This window comes from Topomyia yanbarensis, chromosome 3 (genome assembly GCF_030247195.1).
Source record: "Topomyia yanbarensis strain Yona2022 chromosome 3, ASM3024719v1, whole genome shotgun sequence".
NCBI lineage: Eukaryota > Metazoa > Arthropoda > Insecta > Diptera > Culicidae > Topomyia > Topomyia yanbarensis.
The window spans coordinates 428,546,840-428,559,898 of record NC_080672.1 but is presented as its reverse complement, the minus strand read 5'-3'; the positions used below and the strand labels follow the sequence as shown (position 1 = coordinate 428,559,898).

At 37.5% G+C, this 13,059-nt stretch overlaps 1 protein-coding gene across 11 annotated transcripts in view; it reads left to right on the top strand.

Moving 5' to 3' along the window:
- Positions 1-10,044: 10,044 nt before the first annotated feature.
- Positions 10,045-13,059, top strand: part of LOC131693337 (transcription initiation factor TFIID subunit 4) — a 69,369-nt gene continuing 66,354 nt past the window's right edge. For 2 of the 11 annotated variants that reach the window (XM_058981070.1, XM_058981068.1), the window contains exon 1: positions 10,070-11,278. The gene's annotated coding sequence lies outside the window, so the exon portion shown is untranslated. Of the gene's footprint in view, positions 11,279-13,059 lie in introns of all 11 variants that reach the window. The other 9 variants (XM_058981064.1, XM_058981063.1, XM_058981062.1 and 6 more) reach the window with 8 other exon arrangements.

Below are 13,059 nucleotides of genomic sequence, written 5' to 3'. Positions count from 1 at the left end.
TCTGGCACAATAAGTGTTAAGTGTTTTGATGATCTCTATAGAACTATGACGCCGTAAAGCACATGTTTTGTATACAAATATAGAACATATCTAAAGCCATTAAATAATGCTTCGTGGTCACTTGGGCGAGGCCCAAAATCACCGTTCTATTTCAACACAATGCACTTTTAGAAGAAAAATTCCTTGCACGTGCTATAAAAATACAAAAATACAAAAATTATCCATTTTAATCACCGGGTAATTAAGGTCAGTTTACCTTCTCATCTAGCCCAGAGTAGAAACTAAAAACCGTTCTGCTATTGATACACGGCACAAACGACTACAGACGAATTGTGTTGCTGTTGATTCTTGGAAATGTCCTGTGAGACCAGCAACTCTAAAAGTGAAACAATTACTAAATGTGCAGATTGTGCTCAGTCCGGGAGAAGTTACGCCCTGCAAATGCACCATATCAAACATCAAGGGGCACAGTCGTTTGTTTCGCGGAACAACGTGCAGCACACCAACGAAAACTACCACGTTAACAACATCATCCCCGTATATATATATATATATATATATATATATATATATATATATATATATATATATATATATATATATATATATATATATATATATATATATATATATATATATATATATATATATATATATATATATATATATATATATATATATATATATATATATATAGGTAAGGACTCCAGAGAGATGTGCTTACACGAATTATCTCCACACGCCGCGGACATCGTGATTAACAAATTTATGTCAAGATACGGAAAAGTGGCTTCCATAAGGGGCCGTACACAAATGACGTAGCTTTTTTCTGGCGATTTTCGACCCCTCCCTCCCCCCTCGTAGCATTTGGTCACAAAATTCTAACCTCCCCCTTGTAAATGACGTAGCATATCTCTAACCCCCCCCCCCCCACGCAACGTGACCGGGAGATGAAAAAATTACATATGTTTTTCAATTCTTTTAAATATATGTCCTTACAAAATGTTTGACGACTTTTATCAACATTTTCATTATAACAGCAAATTGCCTACAAAAGAAGCCCATTTCATGACAAATATAGTGTGGATAGTTTTGTTTAGAATTTTACATGTCATAAAGCATGAAGAAAAGTTCGCAATCCTGCAGCTGCCAACGATTTTAGGAAGCATAAGCTCAACTAAATTACTAAATTTTCTTTGATTGAATCCGAAAGAAAATTTAATTCAGCTGCCAAAATAAGTCTACTAGTTAGCAATATTCGCTAACTAATGTGGAAATTTAAATCTATCCTTTTCTTTGCGAGCCTGCCATTCCGCGAACAGTAAAATTTACAAATGAAAAACCGTGTGAAAATCAACTTAGGAATGGAGGAACATTAAATTGTTTTCTCTAATTAATGGGTTTTGATGCCCGCCAAAAAATTTAAACTTAATGCTACGTCGCACAACTTCTGACCCTACCCTCCCCCTCGTCACACTTCGCCACAAATTTGGTGTACCCCCCCTACCCCCTAAAATGCTACGTCATTTATGCATGACCCCTAAGAGCTGTAACTTCGCATTTTTCCGGGTGTCCCTAATGTTATTCTTGTGGTGAGAATGCTCCCGTAAAATCCAACTTTTTCATACGTAACGATTTTATGCGGATCAACCGAAAATGGGAGTTTCATCAGACAATACTGGTTAGTCAACCACAGGCCCGATGAGAGGGGGGGTCAGCCGGGGCAATTGCCCTGGGGCCCGGGTCGCGTTTGGGGGCCCGAATTTTTATCCGGAAGATGGGTGAAAACGTCTGGTATTCATAGAAGAGCAAGAAAAATAAGAATTGTAATTTCTTTGTAATTATTCACCCTATTAAATTGTCATATGATGAAAGCGGAGAAAAATTTGAAAGACATTTTAATCTAATAACTTGAGAATTCGAAATTGTGGATACCAGAGCTTTATTTTATATTTAACTTTTTTCCTTTTTTATTTCGACTATGTTAGTCACATTTTCTTTTTACATTTTAACGACATTCAATTAGCTAGAGATTACTGGGTAGGGAAATTTATGAAAATTAGAGCCATAGTACTCAAGTGAGAGCAAGGATGTGAAGTAAACAGATCGGAAAACTAGAAGTGGCAGGGTCATTAGAACAGGCTTAATATCGTACGGGATTAATCTTCGTCTTCTGTTAATGAGGGTCGAGCTTAGGCAGTATAACTACGAATCACCCGAGTTCACTAACATGTGTCCAACTTTACCGTGACAACCGACGATATATTTAACATTTGTTAAAACAAACGTTCTTAGAGGAGTTGTCTACTTTATGTACTAGGTCAACAAAACCGAGTTTTTTGTTTGAATTGGCAGAATACTTTACAAAACGTTCAGAAGCCAATTCAATGTATTTTCGAAGAGAACAGCGCCAAACAGAAACGCAAGCACACGGACGTATCCGTCCTCTTCTGCGTTCGTTTCTTTACTGGTGGAACCGGTTGTTGGATTGCAGACACTGGGAGTATTTTATTGAGTGAATATTTGTTTCTGTAAGATCCACACATCTTGGTTTTAAAGCTTTTTGTGGTTTGGCATAAGATAACGATGTGCTGTTAGCGGTTATAGTAGGCGGACTTTTCTTAGCTACTTCTGTACAATGTTTTAGGTGGTGCAGTGTTTTTTGGAGAATTTGCGCATAGGAATCTGCCCTGGGTGCATAACCGGTGTTGTCTGATGAGATGTTCCATGTTCGGTTAATATGCATAAAATGGTTTTGTAAAAAGGAATTAGTTTGTTCACAAGCATTCTCACCACAGGAAAAGAATTAGAATTACCCTGGAAAATGTTCCTCAATGTTATTAAATCCATTTCTCCGTACCTTGATATAAACTTTTTTTATCGCCTTGTCAGGAGTGGGCAGAGATAAATCGTGTAAGCGCACCTGTTTAGAGCCGTTGTCTATATATACGGGGATGCTTTAGTTAACGTTGCCGCATTCGTTGGCGTGTTGTATGTTGTTTCGCGTAACGAATGACTGTGATTAATGTTTTATATGGTGCAATTGTAGGATATTAGCTCCTGCCACATTGAGCACCTTTTTCACTTTTAGTAATTGTTTCACTTCTCGAATAGCTGGTCTCAAAGAACATTTCCAAAAAAAAACAATAGCAGCACAATTTATCCACAGTGGGGCTAGTTTTTGCAGGGGATCTATGGCGGAACGATTTTAGCTTGGACTCCGGGAGGGATGAGAAGGTAGACTGACCTTAATTAACCGGTAATTGAAATAAATTTTTATTTGTATATTTGTATTTTTATAGCACGTTAAAATATTTTTTCGCCAAAAATGCTTTGTGTTAAGATGGAACACTAATTTTGGGCGTCGCTAAAGATGTTTGTGAGGAAATCAAATCAGTTCAATTCAGTCACCAGTACTAGCAGTCGTTTGCCCGCTGTACTCGCAGTTGTTTTATTTGCGTTTAATTCCTTATTACTGCGTTCTGTGTCATTTTTTGTCTATTACTGCATATTCCAACAGCGTATTAAAACCGACTTCTACATTAAAACGTCACATTCCTTTCCAAAAAAAACCTTCATAAAAGCTATGATTAGAAAATTTTCTCGGTTGTTCTATATTTTTAATCCTACAACGGTTTTGTGGGGTACATTTGTACCCCAGAGCTATTTGCAATCCCTGTTATTCCGTTACGGTTTATTTTAACTGCAAGCAAACTTTATCATAAATCAATTTGATTATTAATCTTCCATTAAAGCTGGTGCAACCTATTTGTTTCACTTAAATAACCTAACAGTGCCTGCTTAAAATTTGTCTGGGGTACAAATGTACCCCACAAAACCGTTTACGTTAGTGTTTTATCATGTGTATATAATTCGGAAAATTTATTATATCTTTTTTATAAGCAAAATATCGATACATAGTAACTTGCGTGAAATTGTATAGACTTCAACACAGCTGAACAATTAAATCTGTTATTTGATTTAATAATGCTACTATAGCAAAGTAACTAGAAAAGGCGCTTGGATCGTAATCGTATTTTTTGGTTTTGATGTCAAAATATGATTTGTATATAATATGTACTACGCACCACTCAATTCCTCATCTTCTGTAGCCCAAGTTCTGGAACGTACAATGCACTGGTCTGTTCCTTCATCGCCTATTTTAACTTCGTTACTGCATATTCCTGTATATTTACTATTTTTATTGTATTTGTATTTGGTGTTCAAACAAGCATCGGAATAAATGCACTTTTTGGTCGGTTTTTGAATTATTTACTATTTGTTCAAAAGGCAATTTAATAATATTTACAACGCCGTATAGATAGTAAAAATCGGTTAGAAGCTTCCGAAGTTATAGCAATATTAAGGTTAAAAAGGGATGTTGACGTATTTTTAGGACAAATTGTATAAAAATGAAAATGTGCATAAAAAATTTGCAAAGCACGATTATTTTTGAAAAGGCTGCTTTGATTGGCTTATTTTTGAATAAAACTATCTAATTTAATTATAAATTCAATAAAAACTAGGCATATTAGAGCGGTTTTAATTCTGGGGTACGAATGTACCCACAAAACCGTTTACGTATAGAAAAAGTTACGAAACCGTTGTAGGGTTAAACGAGAATTACGAGCTGAATTTGCTACCTTATTCTTGCTAACAACAAAAGCTAAAAACTGCTCCACCGCTACCAACAGATAAATCTACCCGTGTATCATTTTGTCTAAACCACAGAAGCAAAATATCGTAGGGGACCCCGGGGCTAGTTGGCGGTTGAGGTAAGTTGGCGGAATCCCTTTTTCTCTCTTTCAATTAGACATATAGCGCTGGCTCTTCTTGTGTACCTCAAGTTAGGTAAAACCCGTTATCCAATGTGTTTTTGTTGCAAAACGATTTGTTTGGTGGAAGTTGTGGGTGATATTGTGTTTTCGAGTATACCACGTAAATGTTCTAAATTTTAAATGCTTTGCGTTATTTAGAGTGATTTTAAATCTATTTCCCGAATGATTATATTTTTCGATAGCGCGTGAAAAGAGCATCCGTATAGATATTACATCTATCCACAAACAAAAGTAATTTTTTAAATAATTTTTAATAAAATATGCGGTTGAGGCAAGTTGGCGGTGCTGCACGTGGGATAAGTTGGCGGTACTATTTACAGTGCAATAAAATCATGAAATATTTTTATTTCTGGAATTCACTCCAAAGTAAGAAAATCTTTTTCTTGTGTATCTCGCCAATGTAGGAGACATTTATTCCGGCCAATTGCATAAAAAATTTCGAAAATTTTCTTTTGTATAGGGAGTACGCGTCAAAGTCAAAATTGCGGGGTATTGAAACTGAAATATAATAGCAAATGTCGGTTAATATACAGTTTTCTCGAAAAGACATTCAGCACGTTCCAAAAGGACCCTTGAAGTAATTGAATCTCCATTTGATTGCTTAGTTTTTGGCGTATACCCACATACCGCCAACTTACCCCGGGGCCGGGGTAAGTTTGCGGGTTTTCCGCGTCACATATTTTTGTCTCTAAAAATGGAGACAATGAGTCAAACACTTTAAAAAAATCGGCGATAAAAATTGAAACCAAAAAACCCCGCCAACTAGCCCCAGTCTCCCCTACTTCAACCTACTGTGTCGAACGTGAATAAAAATGAATGACGATCAAAGCGGGAAATGGCCGTACTGTGGTCAAACTGTATTCCTGTTTACTTTTCGAGGTGTCCCTTAAAATCACCTGTTGGAGAAGTTAAAAATATCAAATTTGCAAATGGAGGTAAAGATGATCAATGTCTATACCTTACAATTTCATAGTTGGACATAGTGTACTGATTATTTTTCAGACTAATAATCAAGTAGAAGCGTTTATTGCGCAAAATTAAATATATCATTGAATGTGGCAACATGAAGTCAGTACCTCTGTATATATAAAGGCGATGACACAAACGTGGTGCGAATACACGGATTATCTCCATATACCTCTAATAAGGTTGTTAACCATTGTGTACATTTTTAACAGGGCAAAAGAGTACCCAGGAACCCGCTAATTGAAAAACTCGTAACCATAGCAATTTTAGCAACAGCAGCATAGTTTGATATATGAATGAATATATACAAGTCCTCTAATCAAGATTCAAATAAGTAAGTTGAGAAGGGCCAGTCAGTAACACTAGCCTTGGGGCCCGCCGCCGCTCTCGACGGCCAACCATGGTAGGATCCTATGCGCGAGTTCTATAAAAAAGACACTGCACCAGGGAAATCTTTGTGCAAAAGCAGCTAAGAACAGCCCACCTACTATAACTGTAAACAGCACACATATATCTTATGCTAAACCACACACGGCTGCAAAACCAATATCTACGGATCTGACAGTAACAAATATTCACACAAAAACAATCACGCCCAGTGTCTCCAAGCCAACAACCGGCACCACCAACAAAGAAGCGAACGTAGAAGAGGACGGATGCGTTTGTCCGTGCGCTCGCATTTTTGTTTGATGCTCTATTGCTTTCTTCGAAAATACTTTGAATTGGCTTCTTAATATTTTGTAGTGTATTCCGTCGATTCAAGCAATAAAACACGGTTTTTAACTTGTACACAAAGTAGGCAACTCCCTTAAGAACGTTTGTTTTAACAAATGTCAACTGTCAAATAAAGTTTGCATTTTTTATACTTTTATCATATAACAATTTAATAAAGCGAATGATTACAAAGAAACTAGTATTGCTATTTATATTGCTCTTCTGTGTATACCGGACATGTTCGCCCATCTTCCGGGTAAAATCGCGGGCCCCCAAATACGACCCGGGCCCCAGGGCAATTGCCCTGGCTGCCTCCCCCTCTCATCGGGCCTGTATTCGATATGGCTAAATGTTTGTTAATGAAACGGACATTGTGTATTATAGCAACATATCCAAATATGAGAAAGAAATTGGCTGCACTGCCAACATCGCTAGCCGCATAACTGTCATCAATTCTTCAGCAGGGCACGAAAAAATGAAGAAAACCAAAAATAAGAAGCCAGTTGTCTCGTCTTGTCTTAGTTTTTCACTACAGTTCTATCCCCCATATGCTTGTTCATATGTCAATGGCGCCATAATAGCAAATGTGGTCACAGTCCCAACTACAAATATATTTAAAATGGCCGTTAAAGCGGGTGAAGCACTATTTCGAGTGTTATGTCTGTTTGTCTGTGGTTATGGGTAGAAGGGGTAATGTCTATCATTTTTACGTGGTCGTGTGAAATCCGGCGCTAGCTTAGCCCTGTCACAAAGCTAGTGTCGGATTCTGATGAGACGAAGTCGAAATGCAAACATCATTACAAATTTAGTTAAAAGTTAGGTGCCATTAACATACAAATGTGGTTTTTAAACAATTTTCTCCTTAGTGGTCAAACAAAATCTTCACCTGAAATTTTTTCTCCACTGAGGAGAAATATAACATGCTGCATCTTGCATTGGCTTGCTAAGCAAAACCAAATGTTTCGCTTTCACTAGCTCCCAACAGCTTAAAATGAACTTCTTTTCTTGCGGGATATCACGCGGGACTAGGGGTTTGCTCAGAAACATAAATCGTGTTTTCGTTTTTGGAGCAAGCGTCAATCCGGCACTAAGCTAGTGTCAGATTCTGATGAGATGAAATCGAGACGAAAATTTCATAACTTATTAAAGGAAGCACAACAAATTTTGGAATCATTCATTCTAATAGTGCAACTTTTGTAATTCAGGTGGCGTGAAATATGAGAATGAAATAAATAAAATCACTGCAGGACCTGTAATCCTGTCAGTGACGAATTTTTACGGTAAATGCATGACGACATTTCACATAAAACAATCCAAATGATGGTATTGTGTCTGCAATGGTCCCCTATTAACTCCAAAATTCCGAAACATTTTTCACAAGTCATGTCTGTGTTTTCTCAGCATTATGATCAGGTCTTTTTGGAAAAGGAAATTACGACTTACATCAACCGTTTTCATCTATGGTCCAATAACATCCTGCAGACCTTCAAGTAAACATTGGCTATTATTCTTGATTTTATAAACACAGGGCCATTACACCTTCCACGATGGAGACTACCCCTTGAACCATCACATGAGTCGGAAACTTGGTTGAAATGACGATAGAAACCAGATTACGGTCTGATGCAACCCATCTGATTTACCTTTTGGTCTTGGTTAAAGCTGTGAAAAAGATTAAAGGATTCTTTTGAAGTGGATGCTTCAGCCAACTCAGAAGCTTTTTAGTTTTCTCCAATCGCCGTTATTTCGTCTCAGCAAGGTGTCCGGAAATTTGAATTCCGGTTCTATTGACCTGATGACGGACTCACGAGTTTCCCGTGGCTCAAGAGGCACTAACCCATGTAGAACTGGATATTTTGCTTTGCTGTGGTTGTTTTTTCTGTCAGGTAAGTGGTTGTTCATTTTGCATCACAGATGGAAAAACCTTTTTCCGTTGAAAAGTTGTTAGCAGCAAGTATCCAAATACCGAATTTCAGGTGTTTTTCATGATAGCAGGATTTTTGTCTCAGATGTTCCGCCGCATATTCGTTTTCGGATCCTATGTTGCGATGGACTAAGCACTAATGCAATTATAGTGTTGGCTCTTATGACCCATATGAACTGCGTTTTTATGTCCCAGGTTTTGAAATCCAGGGTGAAGAAGTTTCTAGTATGAGCTGTATGGCGTGCTCCTAAGTATATCTGAATCATGTATCACAAGTGTAAGAAATTACTTTTCCGAAAATGCCCATCACTGCCATTGGTTGGGTTAATATTTTTTTTCGAGCCGCTTTAATTTTCACATCATTCACATCATTTAAAGCATAGGAATTGAGAGCTTGGTGCTCGATTCTAGTACGCGAAGTCAGGGGGGGGGGGGGTTGAACTGGGCAAGGTATGCACGATTCTTCCTAAAAATTCATTGAAATATGTTGAAAATTGTGTGACAAACATTTCTAAAAGAGCACCTACAAGAAAGTTTTACCATGACGAAGCTCGGCGACCTCCGTCATTTTCTGGGAATGAAGATAAAAAATAGTTCACCCGGATGCAAATTCAATCCAGCATATTATATCGGGAAATTAGTACAGCGTTTTGTTTTAGAGACAACGAAACCGTCAAAAACTCCACTAGGTCCCGGCTACTTACAACAGAGGTAGGAGATCGATATTTAATTTGGATATATGGGATACCTCTATGCGACGTGGAATCATAAACTCCTGAAGCAACACAATCGTTGTTGCTTTGGTCAGATTTGGTACTGCCATTACGGAAAAATGGCCAAGGAGTGGTTTGTCACCGCAGTTCCACGCAATCGAGAAATATTAGACCATTGTTAAGTTGAATCTGAGGCAGAATAAAAAAAACTTGAAAGCGATAAGTAGTTTAAGGCAAATTGGCGTTATGCGGCGAATAAAATGGACGAGGTGGCTATGAAGAATCTGATAGCAGAAATTGAATTTTATCTTTATTCTATAGAAATTGATAAATTGGAGAAAAATAATTTGAATTTTCCAATATTAATATTTAGTCAATTTTAACGCATTCCTGGTTGAACATATTTTTATCGTGACACCCTTTATTGCACAATGCGACTACAAAAATAACTGAACAGCTTTCGAGTGGTTTAGTGTTCAGATTTCCTTCATTGAACTGAAAATAGAGAACCTTTCGTATCAACTGAAACCCGACTTAGTTTCAACAAAACATTCGTTAGATGAAACTAACCTGACTAGAATCCAAACTTTGAGGAAGAAATTAAATTTATTAAGCTAGCAAACCCATAATTTCTTCATCTGAAGTGAGTAATATTTCTGCGATAGCATAAAAACTTGAATGCCCGGCATCACTTTCAACTCCTCAGTTCTATGTATTTGGATTTGAAGTAGTGTGCGTGTGACTCGCCAGTCATTCCCAGACCGATTAATGTTCATTTCTCCCACAACTACCACGAACCGTAGGTGAGATTTTCGCCAGTTTTGAATGAAGCGAACCTGCATACAATACACAACACATTCGATTGAAGCAGTAGAATTTACACACAACAGCAGAGCAGAGCAGAGCTGGCATCCTTCGCCAACGCCAGACTGTGGAGCCGCGCGTCAGAGAACTCTCATTTTTTCGTGGTGTCGCTGTCGCCGCGTCGCGCTGGAAAAGGAAAAGGTGCAGACGATTCACCTCTTCTTATACACGAATTTTTGCATATATTTTTCTCGACACTATCTGACTAATCGGAACTAGGAAGAAGAAAGTGGTCACCAGAAAAAAAGAGATCGAAAAAAGTGTTCATCTATGGTTGATCTGGAAGAAAAGTAAATGGAACTGTGAATGTTCCAGGATCTTAAGTGTGTAATGCTAACCGGAAGTGGGTAGATGATTTACGAAACTCCACGAGTGTATAGTTGAAAGAATCTGAAACCGTGCTGGAATGGTTGGGATTGCGAAATTGTTCCCGAAGGTGCCATATTTTTGCCTTGTTCAAAGTTGCTATCAGGTCGGTCACTTTACGGGGCTAGGGCAAGAAGATTACGTGTTACTTTTGATCGCAGCCTGAACCGGATGCATCCGGTTCGGCTGTGGAAAACCAGTCTGCAAGTGTCCGATCAAGTGGAGTATTTCGAAAAAGTGCAAGGATTTTTCATCACCGGAGCAGAGAGAATGGAAAATCGATTCTGAAGAATACTCCTCCTTTTCACCACCCGCCGGTAAAATGGTGCGATGGTACGGAGCTTCGATAACTGAATCTAATGTGAATCTTCTCACGAGTGAATTCTTGTTAGATTTTTTTTACTTATATGAAAACCAGAAAAGTGCAACAGCAAAGTTGATCAAACATGTCCTCATTGAGTACTAGTAGGAAATATCGCTGTCTATAAAAAAATTGAATCAAATGGTAAAACGGTGTCGAAAAATGCCTAACGAGCAGAATGGAACTATAACAACGAACAACCCAATCTGCAACTGATAGCCTAGACTATGATGTCCTGAAAGAAAACGTAAATCCTCTAATAATAGCAGAAACGATTTATGAATGCATGAAGTTCAGTTTATAAACAGTGGCCTTCACTCCCACGTCGATTAGGTACTATGAAGTGAAAGTTTAAAATTTCTTAAAGAAAGTCTGCAATGACTTAAAATTTAAGTATATGGTCATGAATTAAGTGGGACTGAATTTTTTTTACTGCAACATTTGTTTTTGGAAGCACCGTGCTGTTGTTCCTTGTACTGGACTTGACAGAAGTGCAAAGCGAGTGAACAGATTTTGTGCTATAGGCACATTGGTGAGTGCGTCCGGAGTTAGTTTGAAAATTGTATCAAATTGTCTCCGATTTGAATATCAAAAGTAAACTTAATCGAAGAAGTGATAATAGTTTTATACTTCAATCATGATACCGGTGTGGAATCGATTGATTTTGTGGTTTTTCGTGTGTGGTTTTCTGACATTTTCACGCCACTACTAGGTGACGACGATGGAAGCAAAAGAGCTCCAAGTCGGAAGAAGAGCCAAGTGGGAGTGTGGTGAAGGTTTTTTTTCTGTTCGTCGAACGTGTGTTTCTTCTTTATCAAGACTTTTCGGCTTCGTGCGAATCATTTGGCTACGACGTCGTACACATACTGGTAGTAGTAGTAGATAGCTACGAGGGGGCATTCCGGTTAAACTGAATGTACGTACACAGACTACAAAAATGCCGGATCTAATGAAACTTTAATGTTTCTAGAAGGTTTCAGGGAAAAATATAGTGATATGGGGCTCGACGTTAACAAATGCAAAAATAAATTAGCAATAAGACTGTAAATTTATGTAAATCAAAAATTATGTCGATTTTATTACCCCTCAAATGTTTGTTGACTTCAGAACATTGTGCAACACACAAACACAATAAAATGAGAATATATTGGTGGCATTTGTCAAGAGATTGCCTTTTGTGATTGCAGTCCAAGGAGAGATGTTGGTGCGATTTTTGCTCACAGTTGAGACATAGACCGTTTATTAATATGAGTGAGAAATGTTCAATGAGAACTTGAGTTCTCTTAACGTGTTTGGACTGGTATGTGTGTTTGTAGGCGTGAATGATGCCTGCTGATGTCAGCCGAGAAATTCGAAGTAATGTTTTCTACTCAGCACCGAGAGTCGCTGCGGATTCTTTCAATTGCAAGGGGTGACAGATTAGAAGAAAATATGGAGTCGTTTTTATTAGGTTTTTTACACTTAATTTTTTCATTGAATCATCCAAAAATTTCTAATAGTGTTCTGTTCAAGTTTTATCCGTTTTCAAACCATTTGCAAAATATGAACCTCTCCCGATAGCTCTAGTTCACCCACATGAAGTTTCATGTTTCTATAGTACTATATTTGGAAATCGGAAATAAAAGCTCAAAATTTAAAAAAAATCCCACAGTAACTCTTCATACTTCAAAACTTATGTTCGTATAGCTTATTTTATAACGAAACATTTAATTGAGGGTTATAAGGTTCCCCGACAAAGTCATTTAACTATAAAGGTTAATCGATTTTTTGGAAATTTGCTGTTCTTAGCTTGTGCGAAAAGGAGCGGCAACACAATTTTTCATTAGAACTTCTTTTTACTGCAAAATTGGATTAATTTGCAATCTTCGCTCTATATTATATCTGCTGATTTTGGGATGTACAACGTGATACTAGCATTTTTTACTGAATTTATTTTCACATACAAACTTAAAACTTCTTGTGACTAAACCAGAAGGAACTGTACAGGTACATATTGGGCATAAAGTTTATGGACCTTTCGATTGAGCAATGTTACGAAAAAAGTCAAAATACTCGGTTGATATACAGCCTACTCCCACTTTTCCAGCACGCCAATGGAGGCATCTAATTTTTTTTTGTAATGGGTAGAACCCACTGGCCTAATAAAAGCAAAATGAAAGCAGGAAGGAGGAACAAAACAATGATTTTCACTGTGACAGTACAGTAATTATACAATAATTTACTTTAAGGCACAGAGAACAGATATATAAGCTAGAACTTTCCTGAAAAACCTGTGTAAACATTTAAATAAAATACGCTGAAAATCATTATCGC